The 26,593-nt window shown below is 38.7% G+C and overlaps 4 long non-coding RNA genes across 4 annotated transcripts in view; 2 read left to right on the top strand and 2 right to left on the bottom strand.

Moving 5' to 3' along the window:
* The first annotated feature begins 6,682 nt into the window (after positions 1-6,682).
* Positions 6,683-16,403, top strand: LOC121818761 (uncharacterized). The gene is made up of 5 exons (XR_006058858.2): positions 6,683-6,863; positions 7,712-7,870; positions 8,647-8,701; positions 8,787-8,836; positions 12,275-16,403. It is a non-coding gene; the product is annotated as an uncharacterized LOC121818761 (long non-coding RNA).
* LOC132659341 (uncharacterized) lies at positions 14,688-17,135 on the bottom strand. Its single transcript, XR_009599659.1, has 3 exons — positions 17,023-17,135; positions 15,750-15,903; positions 14,688-14,783 (listed from the first exon to the last, which is right to left on the bottom strand). It is a non-coding gene; the product is annotated as an uncharacterized LOC132659341 (long non-coding RNA).
* A 586-nt stretch (positions 17,136-17,721) lies between these two features.
* Positions 17,722-26,593, top strand: part of LOC132659339 (uncharacterized) — a 33,390-nt gene continuing 24,518 nt past the window's right edge. The window contains exon 1 of the long non-coding RNA XR_009599657.1: positions 17,722-18,341. This is a non-coding gene — a long non-coding RNA (uncharacterized LOC132659339). The remainder of the gene's footprint in view (positions 18,342-26,593) is intronic.
* The window catches only part of LOC132659340 (uncharacterized), a 60,137-nt gene continuing 52,758 nt past the window's right edge, over positions 19,215-26,593 (bottom strand). The window contains exon 2 of the long non-coding RNA XR_009599658.1: positions 19,215-23,074. This is a non-coding gene — a long non-coding RNA (uncharacterized LOC132659340). The remainder of the gene's footprint in view (positions 23,075-26,593) is intronic.

The following is a 26,593-nucleotide window of genomic DNA, read 5'->3' as shown; positions in this document are numbered from 1 at the left end:
TTTTCTATTTTTGAAAATATCTGTTTATTTGTCTTAGTTGTGGGTCAGGTCTTAGCTGCTGCATGCAGCAGGACCTTCAATGCGTCATGTGGGATTTTTCGTTGTGGCTCTGGGGCTAAATAGTCTTGGTAGGCAGGCTTAGGATATAATTACCTGTGTCACCCCTGCCTAAACCTCTTCAAAAATTGCCTTTGACCTACAAGAGACTGATGTATGTGTTTTTCAATATCTCCATTATGATTTGATCCCCACCTTTCTTTCCTCTGTTATCTCTTGCGTCCTCTATCTTTCACATAATCAGCATCCATGCTAAACCATTTCTAATTGTCATGCCCCACGTGATGCTTTTTGCATCAATGCTTCACCTGACATTAATGGCTCTCCTTGGAATTCTCCATTATCACCTGTATAAAAGTTCTTGCTGTTGTTCAGTCGCCAATCATATCTGACTCTTCATGACCCCAGGGACTGCAGCATGCCAGGCTTCCCTGTCCCTCACCACCTCCTGGAGTTTGCCCAAGTTTAAGTCCATTGAATCAATGATGTCATCCAACCATCTTAAGTTCTACTTATCCTTAAAGACTCAGGAAACTTTCTGCCTCTCACTTTTACCTCAAGTCCTATAGCATTTACATACAGATTTAATTATTTTCTTCCTTGCTCCATGTTCTTCTTCCCCATGGAAGACTTGTTACTTCTACCTGTGGCCCAGGTCTATCCCGCTTTCACCGTCATCTGGTCTCTGAAATTATTCCTTACTTTATGCATAAACATGATGGCCAACTCCATTGGGCATTTCCCTTTAGCCTCCAAATGTGATCTCCTCTTTCAAAAAATGTTAGTCTTTCCTTTGTCTCACTTGCATCTCCTTTCGCTCTTTTATCACCACAAATTTTGGAAGGATAAGCAGTAATTTCTGCTTCAATTCTCTCACCTCCTACTTATTCCTCAGCCCTCTGTAGTCATTTCAAATGGCAAATACAATTAAAACTGTGGTCTCAAAGTCACCGATTATCTGCTGATTTTAAAACCAAAGATTACATTTGTGTTTTTATCCTATCCAATCCCCTTGAAATAATCAAGTTTAATGCATATCTCTGAAATTCTCTTTAGTGTGGTTCAACGACAGTCCACTATTCGGTGTCTACTCCTGTGTACACCATTAGTCCCAGTTTTACTTTTTCACCTGTTTCTCTCCTGCTTGTCCCATGTACAGGAACCCTTCCCACCAAGTAACTGTCCCTCTCCTTTTCTTGTTCTTTTCTTACAATGTAGCTACAAACTTCACTTCTCTACAAATAAACCCCCAAAACATATTGGTTCACTTGCCTTGTTCTTTCTCTTCTGCATTTCAATTCTCTGTCTCAAATTACTTTTTGAGACTCTCCCAAATTCAATAAATATAAAAAGGACTTAATCAATTCTCATCTTGTTCTTTCCTGGAATGACCTTGTGCTCCTGTGTCCCCCATAGCAACTAGGTTTTGGAGCCTTAAGTTTATCTTTAGAACAGACTTTTTCTTTGCCCTCTGCATCTAGATGATCCACTAGAGATGTCAATTCTATCCCGCAGTGGCTCCTAAATAATTTTTATCCCTTTCATCCTTGTTGCCATGACATTGGTTAACAGTCTCTATTTTAAGTCCTTTAAAAGATGCCTCGTTGGTATCCTTTCTTGCCAGTCCATTCTGTACATGGAATGTACAGTCCATTCCCCAAACCTTTCTAAAAGCCAAGATCTGTCCACATCACCTGCAAATGTGCTTTGCTTTCTTCTTGCTAACAAAATAAGTTTAAGATACAATTTAATAGAAAAACCCATTGAGGGGTAACAATTGTCATCATCTGAATCAATTGTTTTGCAGCCTTAATTTTTCCAACTATATCTCAGAACTCTTAGAAAACCAGTTGTTTCAGAACTTGATCGGCACACTTCCATTTTATTTCTCTATTTATAAATAATAATGAGACACTTGCTATATATCAGATATTACGCTGTGTCCCAAAGAAACAAAATGATCGAGAAAAACGTTCCATACTATTCATAGAGATCTTAGTCCTGGTGCAGAAAAAATTAAAATATTATACACTAGTGAGCAAGTAAAATGAAAATGTGCTACATGTTATGCTAGAGAAAGTGTAAGATTCTGAAGTGTACATAGTAAGGCACCTTACCTCATACTCTTGGTGGTAATAGTGGGCTTATGTTGGGCAGGAACGTTGGTTGCAAAAGTAGGCAGTCTTTAAACTGAGAGGGAGCATAGCTGAGTGGGCTGATTCCTGGCAAGAGAAAATGGCCACATGCAATATAAAAATTAAAAATATACAGTACAATATCACCCAGAATATAAGGAGGAGAATGCTGACTATGATGGAGCCCGTAGAGTAAGAAACACCTGATAATAAAATTGCTTGTAAACCAGAACAGGAGCTTTGGACCTTATTCAGTAATCAGCTGGAAGTCTGATAGGATCATATTTATATTGGAAAAAATCAATCATTCTGGCTGCAGTATGAAGAATTAGAAAGAAAAGATTAGAGAAAGTGAGAGCATTTAGTAGCTGTTGCTGAAATTCTTGGGAGCAGTCATATTGGTTTTCATTAGTTCTTTGTTATATGGACGGAGTAAGACGGATTGGTTTAAAAAAGGTTACATGCAGTCATGCTAAGTTGTTTCAGTTGTGTTTGACTCCGTGAAACCTGATGGACTGTAGCTTGCCAGGCTCCTCTGTACTTGGGATTCTCCAAGACAGAATACTGAAGTGGGTTGCCATGCTCTCCTCCAGGGTATATTCCCAACCCAGGGATTGAACCTGCATCTCCTGTATTGGCAAGTGGCTTCTTTACCACTGAGTCATCAAGGAAGCCCCCAAAAACTGTTAAGAGGAATGAAAATCAGGGTTTAGTGACTTCATTATTGTTGGTGGTGACTCAAACTATAAATAATCTGTCTGCAATGTGGGAGACCCGGGTTCGATCCCTGCATTTGGAAGATTCCCTGGAAAAGGGAACAATTACCTACTCCAGTATTCTGGCCTGGAGAATTCCAAGGACGAGGAGCCTGGCAGGCTAAGGTCCAAGGGGTTGCAACAAGTCAGACACCACTGAGCAACTTTCACTTTCACTTATTGTTGATGATCTATGATTAAGTAGTGTGGATGATGATCAGTGAGGAGCAGACGTATGTCTGGAACTCAAAAAAAGGAATAGGACCTGAGAAGTATTGTAGAGTTGAAATTCAGCAGCAGTAGCAGCAGCAGCAACATATCCGTTCAGTTCAGTTCAGTCGCTCAGCCGTGTCCGACTCTTTGCGACCCCATGAACTGCAGCACACCAGGCCTCCCTGTCCATCATCAACTCCTGGAGTTCACTCAAACTCATGTCCATCCAGTCAGTGATGCCATCCAGCCATCTCATCCTCTGTCGTCCCCTTCTCCTCCTGCCCTCAATCCCTCCCAGCATCAGAGTCTTTTCCAATGAGTCAACTCTTCACATGAGGTGGCCGAAGTATTGGAGTTTCAGCTTTAGCATCAGTCCTTCCAAAGAACACCCAGGACTGATCTCCTTTAGAATGGACTGGTTGGATCTCCTTGCAGTCCAAGGGACTCTCAAGAGTGTTTTCCAACACCACAGTTCAAAAGCATCAATTCTTCGGTGCTCAGCTTTCTTCACAGTCCAACTCTCACATCCATACATGACTACAGGAAAAACCATAGCCTTGACTAGATGGACATCACTAGAATATCGGTTTAGCTAAAACTATGGAAGTAGATGAAATTGCTCAGGGCAATTGCATAAAATGTGTATAGAACTTGAGAGGACCTGTGGTGATTCCAACCTTTCAGGAAAGGGAAAAAGGAAGACAAGGGTGGTCCTAGGAACAACGGAGACATTCATTCATTAAGAAAGAAGTCAGAAATGTCAAACACAGCCCACAGGAGAATTAAGGTTACTTTTTGAGGGGGAGGGAGTATTGAGTGTGAAGTGTATCAGTGGTGAGTTGATGAAAGCGCTTTCGATGGAGGTGTTGAGGGAGGTGACATTGTTCTCTTCATTTAACCTGCCCAGATGCCCATCTCTTGAGTGGGCCAACTTGGCTGCAGCTCTGACCTTGCTCTGGGTGGTGGTTGTAGAGTGGAGAAGAGATCACAAGCCATTATTTCTACACATTATTTCTCTTTTGGAGCACAGGTGCAAGTCAATTGTGACATTTCTGTCGATTGGAATCCCAAATACACTATGAAAGATGGCAACAGCAAAGCCTCCTTTCAAGTGCGATTATCCTGGGCTTCCTGTTACAGCTGGTGGTCCCCAATCCCACACTTTTGTAAGTGCCATCTCTTCTCTGCTGAAACTCTGTTCAATTTCAAGAAACAGATCAAATATCACTTTCTCCTAACGACATCCTCATTTCATAAGGATATTATTGCTCTTCGGTATTCCCAGAGCATTTTGTATATAAAGCCCAAGTGTTTAAAACATTCTGCTTCATAACAGAGTAATAAGGTATTTAACTCTTGTTTATGGAATTGAGTTGAAATGTATATATAACATTGTGTGTCTGATTACAATGAATTATTTTAAAAGTCCAGACAGATTTTTTTTATGATGGTGAATCCATTTTTGTAGATAAAACAAAATTACAAGATATTTGAAATTGCCTTCACTCCTTTCTCACACTGTCTCTTTGCCACCCTATGGATTTTAGCCCACCAGGCTCTTCTGTCCATGGGATTCTCTAGGCAAGAATGCTGGAGAGGGTTACCATGGCCTCCTTCAGGGGATCTTCCCAACCCAGGGATCAAATCAGTGTCTCTTATGTCTCCTGCATTGGCAGGCAGGTTCTTTACCCATAGCACCACCTGGGAAGCCCCTTTCTCACACTAGGAAAGAACAGTACTGAATCAAGTAAAGTTCTACTTGAGCTGGTGTCTGAGTTAGGCTTAGCTAAAACTTTCTTGATTCAGAGGAGAGACACAGACTCCATACACAATACTTAGAGACTATAATCTGCGAGCAGCATTACAAAAATATACGATAATTTTGGGTCCACCTATAAACTGGGTTTACTTTGAATAGGCAGATTACATCTTATGACAAATAAGAGAGTCGCTACTGGGAGCAATGGTCTAATTTCACCATCTTCACCTAAGCAAAGAAATTCTAATCTAGTGCTTACATGAGTTTTGTGTTTCCTGCGAATCTGTCTTTAAAAGGTATATTTTTTTATCACTGTAGTCTGAGATCTAAAAAAGTTATGTTTAGTACTTTAAGTTGATTATTTCCAATGTAATGTCAGATTTGTAATATGGTTTCATTTCTGCAGTAAGTTAACATTTGAAATAGATATACATTTTCAAGTGTCAAATGATTTCTCAGTGTTCATGAATATCATAAAGCTTGAATAGCAACTAAAATTTTATAACTTCGTAATGTAGCCAATAGCCTTAAAGAAATTGTGAATTTCAGGATGATTTTTCTTTCTACCCAAAATGTTGCCTATCTGTGAGCAAACTGATACTTGGCTGAAGACTTGGTGAGAATAACTAATACTGGAAAGTGTTAAGAACTCTTGAAATATGCCCATGCTTTAACTGCCATTTGACCCTATTCCTCTTCCCACCAGACAGAGCATAGAGCAAATCATATGATGGATGGCCAAAGTGGATTCATAATTCATCACAGTTAGAAAAACTTATAATGGTGTATTTTCAAACTCAATGAAAATGCCTAAACAGTTCAACATCCCATTCAATAGAGTCAGTGATAATATAATGGAATATTTTCTTCAGTACATTCAGTGACGCATGGTAAGGGCTACGGTCCAACTATTTCTTGTGGTGATGGAGGTGGGAGCATCATCACAGATGGAAAAGAGGACATGAATCAGATTTGTGTTCTCTCCAATAGAATGTGTGTGTGCGTGCATCTGAGGGGGCAGTGATTCTAGGGAAAAATCTATCTTTAGGTATTAAAAATGGTTCAAAGTCCCCTGGTACCCAAAGGAAGAAGTGTCATTGGAAAATCAACACTGCTTTATGTTAGGGTTATGATAATGCCTTTAATAAATAAGTTCCCTGTTATTGATACTTTAAGCAGACTATTAAGCAAAAATCTAATAAAGTGGAATCATTTCTTTAGGGAGGAGGGCATGACAACCCACTCCAGTATTCTTGCCTGGAGAATTCCGTGGACAGAGGAGCCTGGTGGGCTATAGTCCATGGGGTTGCACATGACTAAAGCAACTTAGCACAAACACACACACACACACACACACACACACACACACACACACACACACACACACATTTCTTTTTAAGACTAACAGTGAAACTTTGCTTATATTGGTTTACAATTGAAAATAACAATCAATGTTTTAGACATTTTTTTAAAACAGTTCATTAAGAGTTTTCCAAGAATATATATATTTTTTCATGTGTTTAAATTCACTGCCAAAATATCTGGGACTGGACACCTGGGGTACTTGCTTCCTCCTTGGGCACAGGCCTCCTTCTCATTTCACATAGTGTTGACCCAATCAGTTCCATCTGTTATAGCCATAACCCGAATGTGGCCAAATTCAAAGAGAAAAAGCTTGGCGTCATTGTCCACAGCTTCACTTCCTGCTTCATTGACCTCACTCCCTGGCGCCCCTCTAAAGCTCCATTGTTTCAAGGAGCTCAAGCATTCCTGATCTCCTCTGTCATTCTTTGAGAAGTTGCTAGTAGTATTCAGTCATTTAGGGCTCATTGTGAATTTTATTTTACAGGTACTTTTCCAATGTCTTTGCATTTTCCCCAAGCTCTGAGTGAAGCATGAATGGCCCTGCCTTCCATTATGGGATTTCCAGGCATCAGTGTTCAGGTAAGAATGTAATGGTACTTTCCCGGCCCTCAGAAATCGTATAGAAATAGACCTGTCCTATCTCTTAATCTTTCTAGGAACATTCAGGGCTATGTGACCTAGGGTTCTCAGTGGCTATTGTCTGCTTTAACTTTTAGCCCTTCTATATTTCTTCAGTTAACTGAAGCTATCAACAGATAGCTTCTCTGTTGTCTATACATTATATAAAAAACTATGTTTTTCTGTTTATAGCTATATCCATACATATTTGGGGGGAAGATCTAAGCTTTTCTTGTAATGAACCTTCCCTTTGAGTCTATTTTTCCCATTATTCCAACTTGGCTGCGTTTTAAGGGACGAAACCAACCATTAGATCCAACACGGACCTGATTACAGGGTCTTTTCTCCTGTTTTTAAAAATATGTGCACAGAAGTTTTAGGAGCTTCACCTCTGTGACTACTGGGCTCACGATTCTGCTGAAGCCACAGTTATTTTGCAAGTCAGCGAGGACTTCTCCAGCCCTGGGTTGGAGTTGTGCTGGTAACTTTGCTCTAAATTCCCAATTTAATGGAAAAAAACATGGATGGAAGACAGAGGAACATAAATCTTGCAAGCTGCTTTTCAGAGACCAGCCAGAACTAGCCCTAGACGAAGACAGTGTATGCTGCTGGCAGCTGTATTCACTTCAATCTGATTTCAGCAAGTAGCCGCTAGCCAGGGGAGCATTAGAAGGCAAAAGGGGATCAACCAGTTGTTAATCCAGTTGTGACTTTGGTTTTGGGTTCCTTTCTTCAAACGGCCAAGCTGTGCGTTGTTTTGTGATTGACTGCCTTTGTCCTGACAGAGCTTCTCGTTTTGTACCTTTCAGCATTGTTTTTGGCCACAGACCAAGCCTCACATCTTCTGGTCATAGAATTCCTTTCTACAGGCTCCACTGCAGGCCAAGGCCTCCGGGTAACCCGAGACGCCTCGATTTCCCTGCAGACAGCACATTAAAGGGAGGTCTGTTGGCCAGCTGCGGGAACAGGTGTTTTTCTCCTTTCATTCACACCCGCCCCCATTTATTTGTCTGAAGAATTCCCTTTCTCGGGTTGTTCACAAATGCTGAAGGAATTGGACAAACTGTATAGGCGTTAGAGTCTGAGATTAAAATACTTCACCTGCTTGGCAGCAGAGCCGCTAAACAATGCTACCAGATGCAGTGCACCATGGTTCTGTTGTTTAGCTTGCTGCTTGCTAATGAGCAAGAGGGGACCTGGGCACCTTGGAGGCCCACTGCACCGTGTGTTTACCGACTCAGATTCCATCTCTGCTCTTTGGAGAAGGCTGGTTCATGCTGCTTTCTGAGAAACTGGAGAAGTAAAGTAAATGCTATGATTATTGTCTTTTTTTTTTTTTTTAATACGCAGAGCAGAGCCATGAAAACCTGAACTGGTTTAGTCCTCTTAAATTTAATGTTGGTCAGGTAATCCAGATCACTTTTTTATAACTCTGTTGTATAGATGCGGAGGGTCAAATATCACAGTGTATACTACAGACTGCACTTACTTCAAATATGTCCTTGGAGACTGTTCTGATTTTCTCTGGAGAATGAGCTTATAGGTTGAGTGAGCTGTGGATATGTGGTCTTTCTAGTACAGATCACCATGGCCCATTATTACCTCACTCAATGGTAAATCAAAGTTTCGGGAGTTCGTTTCTCTTCCTTTTCTGAAATTTGGCTGTAAAAAATCCCTCTTTGAATTGCCTTAGCACTTTTTCACAAGCCACATCTCACATATAACTCTCTGTGTCTTCTCACAGATCCCAAAACTATGTTTGAGTCACTCCAGTTTTTCTCTCCATTGCATGATTTAGGGTAAATAAAAATACTTTTCAGAATTAAATATGTTTTAATACAAATGAATATTATAAACAATTTGCATGTTATTTTTTTATTTCAGGAATATATTAATAGTAAATGCTATGCAACTATGAGACTACCAGGCTGACTGTAAGTTCATTTAATTCCTTCCTGTCATTCAGAATTCTCTCTTTTAAGTTGTTTGGAATGGGGTAAGGGCCACGTAGAAGAGAATATCCTTTTCCCCATCTTCTAAAATTCCGGGAAGCTGCTCCTTAAAGAAAATGGTACATTCTTCATTTAAATGCCCTCAGATTGTTGCCATCTCTGGACTTTCCCTTCCTTTCTTTAGGCAGGGGATCAAATAAGCCAAGCTTATGAAGCCAAGACTTCATAAATGGATTCCCACCACACTGTTGCTTTTGGCCTTTTGAAAGCACCTGTCTTTACTGTGCTTGCAAACCCCACAGGCTGTCACAAAATGCCCCGTGTTTCAGCCATAAATTGCCAGGCATGTTCTGAGCAAGCTGAGTTCTTCGAGGCCTCGGTGATTTTCCACATGTCCTTTCTCACACGTGGGCTTCTTCCTCATGTTCTCTCTTCCATTATTTCACTTGGTGAATTCCCACTTTTCTTGTAGCCCTAAAGTCAAGCCTCTTCTCATTTGAGGAAACTTCCTGACATTTCTTAAGCAGAGCTAGACACTTCCTTCTCTCTTGCTCTCTTTCCCACACCTCATTTGGTCATGTGCCACATGATTTTTGTGACCCTGAACTGGACTCTGAGTTCCTTGATGGACTGTATCTTATTCTTAATCATCTTATCTTAATCTTTGTGGACCTAAGTCTTTCTTTACACCCTTCCCTCTGATCGCCCATGTTACTGCCTGGCAAAGTCCAGGTGCTTTTGCTCTTATTTTGAGCAAAATAGGTGCTCAATTAATATCGATGAAATGAATGCATAAACATAGCTAAACTTATAATTGATCTTGAGAAGTTTGGGGGGATGAATGCAGCCTCTAAAACTAGGAAGTGAAGTGAAGTGAAGTGAAGTGGCTCAGTCGTGTCCGACTCTTTGTGACCGCATGGACTGTAGTCTACCAGGCTCCTCCCTCCATGGGATTCTGCAGGCAAGAGTACTGGAGTGGGTTGCCATTTCCTTCTCCAGGGGAGGAATCGAACCCGGGTCTCCTGCATTCCAGGCAGACGCTTTAACCTCTGAGCCACCAGGAAACTGCTAACTTCAGTTGTTTATGTTCTGGGACTTAGTACCAATTGGCTAAAATGAACTAAGTCATACATTTCATCCAAATCTTTTCTTTTCCATCTATTTACTGCTTCTCTGTTCAGGAGGGGCACATGATAAACAAGGCAATGTGAGAAATTCAGTGTGTATCCTTCCCTACCCACCCCTCCAAACAGCTGTGATCATGATCATTGTCCATTTTATTTTGCTGTTTCCTATTTACAAGTATTTAAAAAGACTGATCTTTGCTTTAAAATAAAATTGGAATTAATATATTGGTGCACCATATATAAATATCAATGAGCACAGTCTTTTTCTTTTCTTCTTCTTCTTTTTTTTTTTTACGGTGTGAAAAGTAATTTCTGATCCCATGATCTTCTTCTTGTGCTGATGGATAGACCATGTTCCTCTTTTTAAGATTTCAAATCATTTCATAGAGTTACAGGCAAAGAGTTCCAGACAAGGTTCTGAGTACTTTTAAAAAAATCCTCAAAGCAATCATACAATAGAGCACAGCAGAAGAAAAAGAGATTCAGAGTGGTTGAGTAACTTGCCCAAAGATCCCACAGCTGGTAAGTGACAAATGTAGAATTCAAGCCCACTCAGGCTGGGTCCAGAATCAAAGCATGATAAACTATCTCCTCTTCAGAAGTTAACTCTATTGCTGTATGAAGGAAAAACTATTTCAGGGAAGGAAACAGAACAGCTAGAAGAGTCTCTTACAAATGTCCCAGAAAAGAATAAAGAGAACAGAAAAACAATAATATGACTTGTATTGCCAGACTCTTGATAAACTTTTGAATATTTATGCAGTTTTTGCCTTAAGACTAAATAATTGAATATTTCCTGAAATAAAGAACTATTTTTGTAACTTGGTGGTAATCTGATTCCTTAGCCCATGTAGAAGACCATGGTATATGGCCTAACTGCCTGAGAGTTTTAAATCAAGATATATAATAAAAGTATTTTTGTTATTGCTGTTTTACCTTTCCTTCTTGATGGAAAAAATTAAAATTTCAAGCTATTTATAAAGTGCATTTTCCCTAGAATCAGAGGTCACACGGTAAATATTAACTGTCAGAATAGCCACAAATGAAGGTGACATTCTTTTATTATGGTATCTGAGAAGAAAATCTATCAGGTTGAAAGCCAATAATCCAGAATTTTTTATTGCAAGTCTACTAAGATGTTCAAACTTGAATGTGGCCCTTGATTTCTGAAAGGAATCTCTGTTTCATAGAGGATCTGGACTAAGATCTAGCAGAAATTTCCATTAATGTTGAGTGGAAAACCCAAAGGGGAGTGTTCCATGGAGCTCAGAATCTGGCAATGAAACATTTACTTTGTATGAGGAAGACTGTAGTGTCTTTCCCATTGCTGATTTATTAATTGGTTTATTAAGAAAGTCCTACGTTGTTAATATTTCAGCACTCAGTTGAATATAGTTATAAATTCCTAGGTAGAGAACATACAAATTAAATATGGACACCCCGATATCCATCAAATAGTGCTGAACATCTGTCTAGTCATTTACTCGGAGAAGGCAATGGTAACCCACTCCAGTACTCTTGCCTGGAAAATCCCATGGGCAGAGGAGCCTGGTGGGTTGCAGTCCATGGTGTTGTGAAGAGTCTGACACGATTGAGCGACTTCACTTTCACGTTTCACTTTCAAGCATTGGAGAAGGAAATGGCAACCTACTCCAGTGTTCTTGCCTGGAGAATCCCAGGGACAGGGGAGCCTGGTGGGCTGTCGTCCGTGGGGTCACACAGAGTCAGACACGACTGAAGTGACTTAGCAGCAGCAGCAGTCATTTCCTAAGAAATTGTATTGTGCCTAATTTGAGTAAAACACTGTGTTTTTATTTTTTTTTAATTTACACATTTCTAAGATGATAAAGTATGAATTTACATGGAAAATATTATACTTCTTTTTGAAATAAGCTTGTCAAAATCTATGGCATGAAATGTTCCCACTTATGACAGGATTACTTTAGTAGTATTCACTCATTGATGAGATTTATTAGCACCATCACATAACTGAATAAATTACTCTCCATGAATAGCCTAATATCTTATAGTCATAACTCTTAAATATTTTTCAGATCTTTTGGTAAGATTATCAAGTTCAATAATTTGCTAATGGATAGAATTTTACCTGAACTGTCTGAAAAGTATCTCTTTTCATAGGAAAAGAGAGAAAAGCTATAGCAATAAAAAGCATCTATTATGTAACACCCTAGGGGTGGATCCCTCTCTTGTAAACTAACAACTCAAATTTTCAGGAAGCTTAAATTCCTCCAATTCCATTTTAATGCCATTTTTTCCCCTCATTCTTTTTCAGTGGCAATGAAGAACAGCTGGCCACCATTCTCTGTGATAATAACCTTCATACAGTCAAAACTGGAGTGGTTTTGGACATGGTACTTATAAGAACATCTTCTTGCAAATGATGTAGCCTTTTTGGTATTTTATCCTGTAAATAGCTAGATTCTTTATAGCCAACCCTTCCACTATCAAATTTTAGCTCTGTTTAGTAGAATGCAAGTATTTTCTGCCTCATCTATTCAGGAATGTCTTCTGAGAAGTTTTCACAATAAAATTTATTGTTTTTAATTTCTGACATACAATGTAAGAAGAATGGAATGCTTTTCTGTTAGGATTTGCATTGATAATGACAGGTTACCATAGTGCTTGCCTACTTTTTTTTTTTAACCAAATTTGCCAGATTCTGAAATGAATATCAATAGGAAGGCTGAAAACTTTTTTGCTGCAACAGATTGAGACCAGTATCTGGTGGTGAAGAACTATCACTGTTGGCTGGACCCTACTTCTAATTGGGAAGAAGGCAGATGCTAGCTTCTAGTGATATCAATCATTCCAAGTCATAGCCACACCCCAAGAAAGCTGAGGAAGTGATTCAGTCTTTCTGAGGTCATCTTTCCTATTAGTAGCAGGGGAGCCAAGAGTCTGAAAACACTCACATTTTGCTCTCTTTAGAAAAAAACAACATTGATTTTAGAGGCTTTTGTTATGGAGGCCAGGGGGATTTTCCCAGTGCGGCACAGAGGAAGCTGGTTTGGGTTGGGAAGCCAGACATTTCTTGGCCTGAGTTTCTCACTTGAATGGGATTCCAGTGTGCCCCCTCCTCACCTCTCCAACCCCTAAGCAGCTTCAAGCTCCTCCTCCTCCCTTGGACCATATGGGGAAGCTGGCTCAGTGGCTGTTATTCTACTGCTCCAAGTTCACGCAGCTGTTCATTCCCTGCTTAATGTACCGGTAATTACAACAATGCGTGCTTCTCTTTTTCCAATCATGTAACATTTTCTAATGGAAAATTATTTGTTTTCAAGAACATCCATGCATTCTACTCTTTAATAAGAAAGAGGGTCTTCTGGAATTGAGCGATTAAATTCTCTACAAAAAACTAAAGTTTCTGTATCACTTTCCAGCTCCATAGGAGGGCTCAGTGGGACAAGCTGAAATTGAGGCGGGGGCACTTAAGTGAGTGTAACTAACTTGATATGAATAGGTCGGCTGGGAAACAAAGCAAACTCATAGCCTTCTGCACATGGAGGTGGTGAAAGAACATTTTTTTAAAAATGAGAAACTGGGAAAAATCAAAAGTAGAAATTGAGCTCTGCTTTCATGACCCAAATTCAATATGCTCTCAAAGGATTTTTAAAACAAATATTTGAAGAGTTTTTCCACTTATCTTGGTTCTGTCTTTCAGAGCTTGCAAATGTTTTGCTTTTATATCTGGGATTGGGTGGGGACTTCAAATGACCGCAAGGAGAGCTTCTCTCCTTCCACCTATGCCAAGTTCACGGGCATAGATCAAACATCTGTTTGCTCACACTGTCATTTGTGGATGAAATAATTCAGCCTTGGAATCTCTGCCCTCGTGTCTCCTTAAATGGCACAGGGAATCACCATACACCCACAAAAGCCATTAATTTTTTCAAAGCAATAATTTTTCTACTCATTAGAAGATTTTGTTAGGGGACTTTTATTTTAAAAACTTAGTTAAGAAGTAGTTGTAACAAAGAACACCAAGTCAAATCCTTGTGTGTGGATAAAGACCCTAGTTCTAGACAACAGATAGAGCTGATCAAATCACAAAGATGATAGCAAAATGAAAGTTTCTTTTATATGCAAATTCAAACTTTGATTGAGTTGAGAGGACCACAGACTATGATTGCAAATTGATGCCTCATTTGACATTTTAAGGGTTTGAATCATTTGAGATTTAGCTACATCAAAAATTATAAGACATGTATTCTGAGCCCCAAATCTTCTAGTGCTAAAATGTGTTGATATTTCCAAAGGGCTCTAATTTTATTACTTGAGTATTAGCTTTATACTAGGGCTTCCTTGGTTGCTCAGCTGGTAAAGAATTCACCTTCATTGTGAGAGACCCGGATTCTATCCTTGGGTTGGGAAGATGCCCTGGCGAAGAGAATGGCTACCCACCTCAGTATTCTGGCCTGGAGAATTCCACGGACATGGAATTGCAAAGAGTGGGACATGACTGAATTACTTTCACTTTCAGCTTTATGCTAATTATGATTAGTAGCGAGATGGTTGCCGGAAATCAGCTATCTTCCCCTCTATTCTTCTAAACTAGCCCATCCACCAACTCCTTACAAAAATCTTTTCTTTTTTCCTTAGAGATTTTTTTCCAGAAAGCACACAAAAGTGAAGAAATTTGACATTTTCAAATTGAAATTTAGAACTATATAATTTCTTAATTTGTACTAACTTTGGCAAAGCAGTTGCTTTCCTTCAAGACCACAATAGCCACAGCAGCAGCAGGACAGCATTCTTGTTCCTCTCAAGTCCGGCTAGAAGCTCTAGGCGAGACAAACAACAGTGAGAAAGACCTGCTCCTCCTTCCTTATGAACGCAGCATGTGAATCTGCATTCGACCGCACCCCGTAGGAAATCACGGCTTTCTGTTTTATGAAAAGTGAACATGCAATTTAATGTATTCAAGCAAACGAAGAACAAGGGTCTACAGAACTTGTAACACGACTCTAATCTAGGTGTCTATCCTAGCTCATAATCTGTTTCTTTTGATGTGCATCAGTGTCTTCAAAAAGAATGGTTTTAAAAGCTTTGAATCATTTTGATATACGTTAGACCGTCAAAGCTATACATGTGATCTGATGAATGTCAAAATAAGTAGTTGTATGATGAGTGACTGCTCACACTCCTCATTATGCTCATTCATTCAGCAAATACTTTATTTTTTCCAGCTGTATTGAGGAATAATTAACAAATAAAATGCTATATGTTTAAAGTGTATTCAATCAGCCAATGCTTATATAATTTTAGTTTTCCAGCTGTGTTGAGGAATAACTGACAAATTTCTATATATTTATGTTGTATGACATGATGATTTGATATTTGTATGCACTCTAAAATAATTACCACTATGAAATTCATGAACACATCCATTTTAAAATAAATTGTGTGTATTTGTGTGTGTGTGTGTGTGTGTGTGTGTGTGTGTGGTAAGAATGCTTAAGATCTGTTTCAACAAATGTCAAGCGTACAACACAGTATTACTGACTATAGTCTCCATGTTGTATATTGGAATCCTAGAACTCACTCATTTTATTACTGCAACTTTGTGCCCTTTGATCAATATCTCTCCACTTCTTCCACATACCACCCACCCTTACCCCCAGCCCTGGAAACCATCATTTTACTCTTTTGTATGACTTATTTATTTTTTAAATTTATTTTTTAGATTCCACATATTATGAGAGATCATATAGCATTTGTCTTTCCTCTATCCAGCTGATTTTATTTACCATAATGTCCTCTGGATTCATAATCTTGTCACAAATGGCAGGATTTTCTTCTTTTTATGGCTGAATAATATTCCATTGTTTATACAATCAATCTTTATCCATTAATCCATTGATAGACTCTTACATTTCTGTATCTTGGCTATTGTGAATAATACTGCAAATAAAGATAACAGAACAGATATTTCTGAGATACTGATCTCATTTCTTTTGGATAAATGTCCAGAATGGAATTGTCAGGTCATATGGTAGTTTATTTTTAATTTTTGTAGAATCTCGATACTGTTTTTCTTTGTGACTGTACCAATTTATATTTACATTGACAGTGCACAATAATTCCTTTTTTTCCACATCCTCACCAGCATTTGCTACCTCTTGTCTTCTTGATACTAGTCATTTGAACAGGTGTGAGGTGATATCTCATTGTGGTATTGATTTGCATTTCCCTGATAGTGATGCTGAGCACATTTCCATGTATATTGTTCATTTGTGTATCTTTGTAAAAATGGCTATGCAGGCTCTTTGCCCATTTTAAAATCAGATTATCTGGTTTTGTTGTTGTTATTGTTGTTGTTACTGAATTTTGTGAGTTCCTCATATATTTATATTAACCTCTTACAGATATATAGCTTGTAAATATTTTCTCCTGCTCTATAGGTTGCCTTTCATTTTGTTGATTGTTTCCTTTGAACATTTTGTATATGCCCAGCATTTTCCAGGACCAAAGATTTAACAGTGAGTGAACAAAAGAAATAAATGTCTTCATCTCATGTAAGCTACCATTTAGAGTTTAGTAAGAGAAGATAGATAAATAAATCAGTAAGAAAAGATATATATATATATTGAAAAGCAATAAGAGATGAGGAGAAAAAACAAAGCACTAGCTCTGTAAAGAATTTTTTTTTAAGTGATTGCAAGGGTAGAATTTTTCATGAGGAAGCAGAGAAGACCTACTAATGGTGACCTTTGAGCATATATTTGAAGGGAATGAGATATGAGCCAGATGGACCTCTGAGTGGAGAACTATCTAGGCAAAGGGAATACGAAGTGCAAAGGTCCAGTGGAGATGTGGATTTAATGTGTTCAGAGCACAAGGAGGCCAGTGTGACTGGACTAATGAGAATGATTGGATGGATGTTAGGAGATAAGGTCGGAGAGGTAAGAGGGAGCCAGATCATGCAAAATCACAGTTTATTATAAGAACTTTGGCTTTTACTTAGAGATGTGGGAAGTCATTAGAGATTTTTAAATAGAAAAATGACAGAATCTGACTTACCTTTTAACAAGATCACTCTGGATGTTATGTTGAAAGTCAACCCAAGGGCAGTAAGGGAGGAAGTGGAAACTAGTTAGGAAACTAATATAATAAGCTGGACAAGAGGCTAAGAGGGAAAAGTAGAGATAGTAAATATTAAGCAAGTTCTGACTATACTTGGCACTCCTCTAGGCTTTCTAGATACCACAGAAGGGAAATAGAGGCTATTTCTCATGGGATTTACATTCTACTAAGAGGAAACAATCAACAAATAAAGCAATATAAAATATCAAGTGGTGATAATTTCTATTAAGAGAAATCCAAAAGACTCTCTCTGGACCATGTTTCCAGCAATAATTCAGTTCATAATGACGCATTTCTAGAAATAAATACATGTCTATATAGAGGGTACTAGAGAGGTAAATTCTGGCACATTCAATCAGGGAAATAAAAATGAGTGACTGCAATTATTGTAGATGGATCTTAGCAATATGAATGTGAGAAAAATATAGCACATAGATATTTTAAAAATCAGTATTTCTATATAAAGTAAAATACACATACAACAAAAATGTATAATTTTAAAAGACTACACATAGAAGTGTTAAATTAATATTAAATAAAGGTTTAGAAATTGTTAATACAAAATTTGCAATAGTAGTTACCTTGGATAAGGAGAAGCTTGGAGTGATCATGTAGGTTTCTATGTGTGTTCTAGCTTTCATGTTGGATGTTGAAATCATGGATTTAATTACATTCTTTTGAAGGAGAAAATAAAGGAAAAAAGAAAAGATGGATGAAGGGAAGGAAGAAAGGAGGGAGGGAGAAAAAGAGGGAGAGAGGAAACAGGAAAGAAAAGAAGAGCCCTTTGTGAACTAATATTGAGTGCATGCTGTGAACCAAGGATTATGATCTAATTTTCTGCTCCTGGGGTCGGGGATTGGACAGAGTTATGAGGGAGTTGTTTTTAGTTTGTTTGCTTGCTTTTTGATAGAGTTGTCAGGGAAGTCCTCTCTGAAGCAATGATGTTAAGGCAGAGATAAGGATGGACTGAGAGAGGCTGCAGTCTATGGGGTCACTAAGAGTCGGACACGACTGAGCGACCTCACTTTCACTTTTCACTTTCATGCATTGGAGAAGGAAATGGCAACTCACTCCAGTGTTCTTGCCTGGAGAATCCCAGGGACGGGGGAGCCTGGTGGGCTGCCGTCTATGGGGTCGCACAGAGTCGGACACGACTGAAGCGACTTAGCAGCAGCAGCGGCAGCAGCAGAGAGAGGAAGCAGAAAAATAAGGAGATGCTGTGGCTGGGATGTAATAATTGAGGGACCAAACAAGAGGTAAGGTCAGGGGATTAGCAGGAGCAGGTCATCCTGGGCTTCACAGGCCATGAGAAACCCTTGGCCATTTACTTCAAGGGAAACTGGAAACCACTGGAAGCCTCTGAGTGGGAGTAACATTATCTGTCGTATATTTTGAAAGGAACATTCCTGCTGCGATGTGGGAATATACTAGCATTTCTCAGCACAATTGACCTTTAGGCTGGATCTTTCTTTGCGGTGGAGGGTTTTTGTTTTTTTCGTGTGTGTGTGTGTGTGTGTGTGTGTGTGTGTGTGTGTGTGTGTGCATTGCAGGGCATTTAGCTGCAAGCTTGGCCTCTGCCTTATGGAACTATATCACTCCACGTGCAGTTGTTACCACCCAAATCATGTTCCGGCATTGTCAAGTGTCTCTCAAGGGCAGAATCAGCCCTGGTTAACAGTCATTCGAAGGCAGCGAAGGAGACAAAATACAGAATAAAGGAGAGACGGTAGGAGAACGTTGCTGTGTCCACTGGGACAGTGGCTGGGGTGAGGGTAGAAGTGTTTGGTGTCTCCTCTTTTATTTCTTTTTCCTTTTTAACATGTATCTTTATTTTATTTTTTATTTTTCAGCTTTATTGAGCTATAACTGAAATTGTAAGATATTTAAAGTGCACATCATGATGACAATACATGCGTACATTATGAAAAGATTCCTTCCATCTAGTTAATTAACCTACCCATCACTTTCATGTATTTATCTTGTGTGTGTGTGTGTGTGTGTGTGTGTGTGTGTGTGTGTGTGTGTGTGTGTGATAGCAGGTACATTTTACTCTCATTAAATAGCAAATTTCTATTATACAACACAGTGTTAGCAATTTTAGTCACCGTGGTATACTCCTTTTTAAAAGATTTTTTTTTTTTGCTGTGAACCACTTTTAATGTCTTTATTGAATTTGTCAAAATACTGCTTCTGTGGTTTACATTCTTGTTTTTGGTATGTGAGATTTTAGTTCCCCAAGCAGGAACTGAATCCATTTCCCTGCATTGGAAGGTGAAGTCTTAACCACTGGACCACCAGGGTAGTCTCTTTAGTCACCTAAAGATCTAAAGCTTCTTTAGATCCTCAGACCTTTTTCATAGTGTGTCTTCCTCTTTCCTAAAAACTGTATTTTCATAGTTTGAGTCTATATTCACATGCCTGGAATCTCTACAGTTTTAGGATATCTTCAAAGTCCCCAAAGATGAGACATCAAATATTCATTCACACTCAAGACAAATATTTTCCAGGTGCTATAGAAAAAGAGTATACTTGAGCATGAAATAATTTACACGGTTATCCTGTAAGGACTGGTTTTATACCACCCACTTCTTTTTCTTTTGTTTACTAGCAAGTCCTACAATTCATTTTCCGACTTCCATCCAGATGAGTTCCCAAGACCAATGGCTTCCTTTATGCTTTAACATTAAGATAGTCTGAGAGACAATATTTTGAACATAGAATACTGTTTAAAAACATCACAGGCACACTACTTATCCATAAAATATTCACTTCTGAGGGCAAAAAGTACAGGAGGCTGTGGCTGTGATCCAGAGAATCAACCTTGTTCCTCAAACACTATGGGGCAGGGAGGTCAGTTTGGCATTTTGTTCTGTGCAGGATGCTGAGCTAAAAGGCAGGATCCGTTACATCAGTTGGGCTTCCCTCATAGCTCAGTTGGTAAAGAAACTGCCTGCAATGCAGGAGATCCAGGTTGGATTCCTGGGTTGGGAAGATCCCTTGGAGAAGGAAATGGCAACCCACTCCAGTATTCTTACCTGGAGAATCCCATAGGCAGAAGAGCCTGACAGGCTACAGTCCATGGTGTCACAAGAGTTAGATAAGACTTAGCAACTAAACCACTGCTATTACATCAGTCATCCAGGAATTACGGAATATTGTGGAACAGGCAACAGCAGAATCTAAGAGCAGAGTTGACAGCAGGAACCTTGAATGCTTTCCCCTGAGGACTCTGTTCCATTTTTACAAAATCCTCTCTGAAGATCAGCTATGAAAGGTGGGAAGGCAAACACAAGGACACAGAGTGGTCTTTGGTCTGACAGTGAGCCCCATAGATTCCTATGTAAACTGTTTCTAGGATTCCAGAGTGCTATTGTTTCATAGGAGAAGTACATCCTCCAACTGCAGAAAATCCAACTCCTCTGACAAGGAGATTGTAATTAAACCCTTCAGGACCCAGAGGCTTGGCATCCTCTGCTGCTGAGGGACTAAGCTCAGGAATATTGCTCATTCTTTATCAGATGGTATTCTTTTCCAGGTTTGCTGTATTAAGGGAGTCCTACCTTTCAGGAGGCCACGGTGCACATAGGGGAAAGGAGATGGACAGGACTATGCATTTATTTAACTCTTCATCTTTCATATTCATACCTGAGATCAGAAGCCCACAGCTTCCTTGACTTTTCTAAAATAATAACCCTAATATAACACCAAAAAGGGCTGTGTTGACTCACTTTGAGAAGTAGGAGGGGCATGCATTCTACTAATAAGGTAAGAAAATGGAGTAATAGTATTAAATATTATTTTCACCAGCCAGAGAATAGTTCCATGGGATGAACTGATTTGAACACAGCTCATGATGTGATCAAAATGCAGTTTTACTTTATTCATCTAATTATTTGGTTGTTAAATGTGAAAATTCATTTTTACAAAGGTGAGATATGCATGCTTCACTGGCTCAGTAGACATGAACTTGAGCAAACTCTGGGAGATAACGGAGGACAGGGAAGCCTAGCATGCTGTAGTCCATGGGGTCACAAAGAGTCTGACATGACTTAGTGCTGAACAACAACTAAATGCGTACTACATATAGTGATGCTGACGATAACAACTCAGTCTCAAGACTGAGTTTGCGTATGTGGGGTGGGATAGGGCAGAATATGTCCCTTTATGTCAGAGGCTAGTCAGTGTCACTGAAAGGGTTTCTGTTTACTGTAAAAACTTAAAAAAGTCTAACTCTTTGTATTTTATTTAACAAGACAAAGTCAGGGAAATTAATGTTTCCATAAATGATTATTTCAAACCCTCAGCTAGTAGTGAAATTATAGCAAATAAATGGGGTTATAATGGTATATATTTTAAAAATTGGCATGTTTAAAAAATTTGCATGGACCTTTTGACTCCCTCCAATGTCACTGTAAATTCTAGCACTAGTAACTCTGAAAATTTGACAACCACTGGTCAATTTTTATTGAAGAAAACATTATAAACTCACTTGGATCGAGCTGTTAATTGTTGATTTTAAGGCTCATGGTTGACATTAGTTTTTCTTAACCTTCCAGGATACCATTTGCATCTTATACTTGTAAAAAATCTCAAATGTCCTTAAACCTAAAAGACATGGTTAGACAAACATTTGGGAAACCATATCGAAGTCAGCTAGGATGATTTTTTAATAAGAGCATTACAAGTAATAGACAGTCCCAGAACCCCCATTAAAGTTCATTGTTTGTCCTTGGAGACATTGACAGTAGAGAAAGTATCTGTGGAAAAGTAAAAACTGAGATTATTTGAAGGACAGATTTTGGCTGTATCATCTCTTTAAGCAGCACTGTATTTTGGCCAATAGAGATCACGTACTGAGGATTTAAATACTTAAGCATCCTTTCCTGAATATATGACATTGAATTTTTAAGACATGATTTTTTAGCCTTGAGTCTATTTGCTGTTTTGAGAAATTAGCTCATGATGTGTTGCTGAACGGGGGACAAAAATGTTAAAAACTGGGAAACAATTGGTCAAGAATGGCCAAGAACTGATAAAACTCCATCTGGTTCAGGCCTTCAGATGCTGCCCCTCCCTAGAAAAAGTTCCAAGATGAACTCTCCTCTCCTTATCCTCCTCTCTCACCACATTGCTAAAATGTATGGTGTCAGGTAAAGATTCTGATTTTCAGTGCCTCGACAAACCAGCAAAAGGAATAAGGTATACCTTTATCTATCTTATCAGAATATCCTACCATGATTTGAGCCAAACAGAAAAAGTTAATGCAAGCTCCACAATCAAAACAATGACTCTATATAAAGCTCCACATTGCCCAATCTGTTTGTTCATCATTGTCAGCCCTTGTAAACCAACCCAGTGGTGGAGGCCAAAGACCTAGAATCCAGAGCTGATTGGAAATGACTGTTTCATTGCCCAATAATGTAGGGTCATAAAATAAACAACAGCAGCCTGTCTTAATTTAACATTCTGATATTTCATTCAACGTGAATTTATCAAAAAAACATTGCAATAACTGTAATGGTATTATTTATCTTTTAAAATTCATTTTTATTGGAGTATAGTTGCTTTAAAATATTGTGTTAGTTTCTACTGTACAGCAAAATGAATCAGGCGTATATATGCATATAACCCCCTCCCTTTTGGACTTCCCGTTCAAGTTGCCACAGTGAATTAAATAGAGTTTCTTCTGCTACACAGTAGTTTCTCTTTAGTTATTTATACATAGTATCAACAAAATATACGCATAGATCTCAATCTCCTAATTACTCCCACCACCCCCCTTTTCTCCTTGGTATCATAGCAGCACTACTTACAATAGCCAAGACATGGAAACAACCTAATGTCCATCAACAGAGGGATGGATAAAGAAATATTATTTCTCCTGATTTCTTAGTTTTTTGAAGGCTCCTTTTCTCTTGCATCTGAAGCAAGTATGTCAGTCGCCTCATTTTACTTCTGGGTCCTGGTTTGTTGCAATCTAGATCTAGATCTGTGAAAAACAAGCAAATGAACAATCAAAATCATCAAAACATGCCTTCAGAGCCAAAGGGTGTCCCTCAGTGGACATTTCATGATGAGTCTATAGATGATGATGCTTTGTCTTGCTCAAGGAACAATACACATTTTGTAATGAATGAGAACTCGCGTTCCTTCTGAGCTAGATTTAGTGATCAGAAAATGGGCAGAAGAAACTGAAAGCAAGTGGCAAGAATGGCTATAAGGGCAATTTACAACATTTTAATGAGTACTTCTCTGTGTGTCTGCAATTTTTTTGAGACAGACTTTTGTCGTTTTTTGAGAATGATTTTTAGAGAAGAGTAAAGAGTGAGGGTAATTTTATATCTCTGATCCTAATTTAGGACTTTTCAACTTGCCTTTCTTAGCTTCTGGTGCCAAGCAGGCCGATTAATATTTTACACTGAACACCAGCCGGATTTCCTAAACTATGCATGTAATTATGCTCCAAATGAAAAAGAAAAAAAAGATAGATTAAAATGTTACAGGGTAAATTGAGCATCAGGTTGGGTGAAAACTCTTCCTGAATAAATGATGTACAGTATAATAATGCTCAGAAGTGATATCCACCATATAGAGAATTCAGAATCCATTGGTGTCCTCAAGTAATATTTTTGAACAGGCAAGGTTGTTTTCTAGGATGAGGATATAAAAAATGAGGGCTTCCCTTGTGGCTCAATGGTAAGAATCCACCTGCCAACGCAGGAGATGTAGATTCAATCCCTGGATCAGGAAGATTCCCTCAAGAAGGAAACGGCAACCTACTCTACCATTCTAGCCTGGGAAATCCCATGGATAGAGGAACCTGGTGGGCTACAGTCCATGGGGTTGCAAAAGAGTTAGACATGAGTTAACAACTAAACAACAACAAAATTTTAAAAAGTGGCATTGATACAAAAAAATCCATTTATGTTGTCATGCTCATCTTTTATTAATATATTATCCAGGAAGTAAATTAAACTTTTACTACAACTATTTCTATTTTCAATAAACTTAGTTTGACTACATCTATAATCTTCCATTTAAATGTTTTTTAAAGTTTTGAATATGATTGATTTTTTAAAATTGTAGTAAAGAACACAACATAAAATTTACTATTAAAACTATATTTTTATTTTTTCTTCATCATTTTTTAAATTTTATTTTATTTTATTTTATTTTACTTTACAATATTGTATTGGTTTTGCCATACATCAACATGAATCTGCCACAGGTGTACATAAGTTCCCACTCCTGAACCCCTCTCCCACCTCCCTCCCCATACCATCCCTCTGGGTTATCCCAGTACACCAGCCCCAAGCATCCTGTATCCTGCATCAAACATAGACTGGCGATTCGTTTCTTATATGATATTATACATGTTTCAAGGCCATTCTCCCAAATCATCCTGCCCTCTCCCTCTCCCACAGAGTCCAAAAGTCTGTTCTGTACATCTTTGTCTCTTTTGCTGTCTTGCATACAGGGTTATCGTTACCATCTTTCTAAATTCCATATATATGTGTTAGTACACTGTATTGGTGTTTTTCTTTCTGGCTTACTTCACTCTGTATAATCGGCTCCAGTTTCATCCACCTCATTAGAACTGATTTAAATGTATTCTTTTTGATGGCTGAGTAATTCTCCATTGTGTATATGTACCACAGCTTTCTTCTCCATTCATCTGCTGATGGGCATCTAGGTTGCTTCCATGTCCTGGCTATTATAAACAGTGCTGCGATGAACATTGGGGTGCACGTGTCTCTTTCACTTCTGGTTTCCTCAGTGTGTATGCCCAGCAGTGGAATTACTGGGTCATAAGGCAGTTCTATTTCCAGTTTTTACTTTTAAATATACTATTCAATAGCATCAAGTACATTCACATTGTCGTATAATCAGTCTCTACAACTTTTTCATCTTCTACAACCAAAATTTTATACCCATTCAAAACAAATCCCATTTCCCTCTCCCCAAGTCCTTGCCAACCACCAATTTCTGTGTCTTTCAGTAAAAATACTCTAGATATTTTACATTAAATATGAGTGGAATCATACAGTACTCTATTTAACTTTTTGTGTCTGACTTATTTCACTTAGTACAATGTACTCAAGGTTCTATCCATGTTGTAATAAGTATCAGAATTTCCTTCCTTTTTGAAGCTAACTAATATTTCATTGTATGTATACACCACATTTTGTTTATCAGATTATCCATTGACAGACCCTTGTGTTGTATCTGCTTCTTGGCCATTGTGAATGATGTTGCTAGGAATATGCCTGAGCAGATATCTTTTCAAAATTCTGCCAATTCTGTTGGATATATACACAAAAAGTGGGATCTCTAGATCATATGGTCGATAATTTTTAATTTTTGAGACACCTCTGTACTGGTTTCCATGGTGGCTGCAGCATTTTATATTTCTGCCAATAATGCACAAGTTTCCAATTTCTCCTCACTGTCACTAATATAGCCCTCCCGGTCCCATCACTTCATGGCAAACAGATGGGGAAACAGTGGAAACAGTGGCTGACTTTATTTTTCTGGGCTCCAAAATCACTGCAGATGGAAACTGCAGCCATGAAATTAAAAGACACTTACTCCTTGGAAGGAAAGTTATGACCAACCTAGATAGTATATTCAAAAGCAGAGACATTACTTTGCTGACAAATGTCCATCTAGTAAAGGCTATGGTTTTTCCAGTGGTCATGTATGGATGTGAGAGTTGAACTATAAAGAAAGCTGAACACTGAAGAATTGATGCTTTTGAACTGTGGTGTTGGAGAAGACTCTTGAGAGTCCCTTGGACTGCAAAGAGATCTAACCAGTCCATTCTAAAGGAGATCAGTTCTGGATGTTCATTGGAAGGACTGATGTTCAAGCTGAAACTCCAATACTTTGGCCACCTGATGTGAAGAGCTAACTCTTTGGAAAAGACCCTGATGCTGGGAAAGATTGAGGGCAGGAACAGAAGGGGACAACAGAGGATGAGATGGTTGGATGGCATCACTGACTTGATGGACATGGGTTTGGGTGGACTCCGGGAGTTGGTGGTGGATAGGGAGGCCTGGCGTGCTGTGGTTCATGGGGTCTCAAAGAGTTGAACATGATTGAGCAACTGAACTGAATGAGTGTGAAGTGATATTGTGATTCTGATTTGCATTTCTCTAATGTTTACTGATGTTGAGCATTTAACACTTATCCAGTCAAAGTGTCAATAAAGCTGAGGTTGAAAAATCATCTTTTAGAATATGAGACACTAAAAGACAAGAATTATGTCTTACTTATATTTGTTTGACATCTGGAACATAGTTGGCTGAAAATAAATATTAATGGATGAAAAAGATAACAAATTTGTCAAAAGGAAGGTGTTGCACTTAATAATCAATAAGGCACTGTTCAGTTCTAATTCAGGTATTTAATGCAGACCTATATACCTACTGGGGCTTCCTTGGTGATTCAGAGATAAAGAATCTGCCTGCCAATGCAGGAGACTTGGGTTTGATCCCTGGGTCTGGAA

The sequence above is a fragment of the Ovis aries genome, chromosome 2, assembly GCF_016772045.2.
Source record: "Ovis aries strain OAR_USU_Benz2616 breed Rambouillet chromosome 2, ARS-UI_Ramb_v3.0, whole genome shotgun sequence".
Taxonomy (NCBI): Eukaryota; Metazoa; Chordata; class Mammalia; order Artiodactyla; family Bovidae; genus Ovis; species Ovis aries.
The sequence above is the reverse complement of the archived record's forward strand: the minus strand, read 5'-3'. Positions and strand labels throughout refer to the sequence as shown.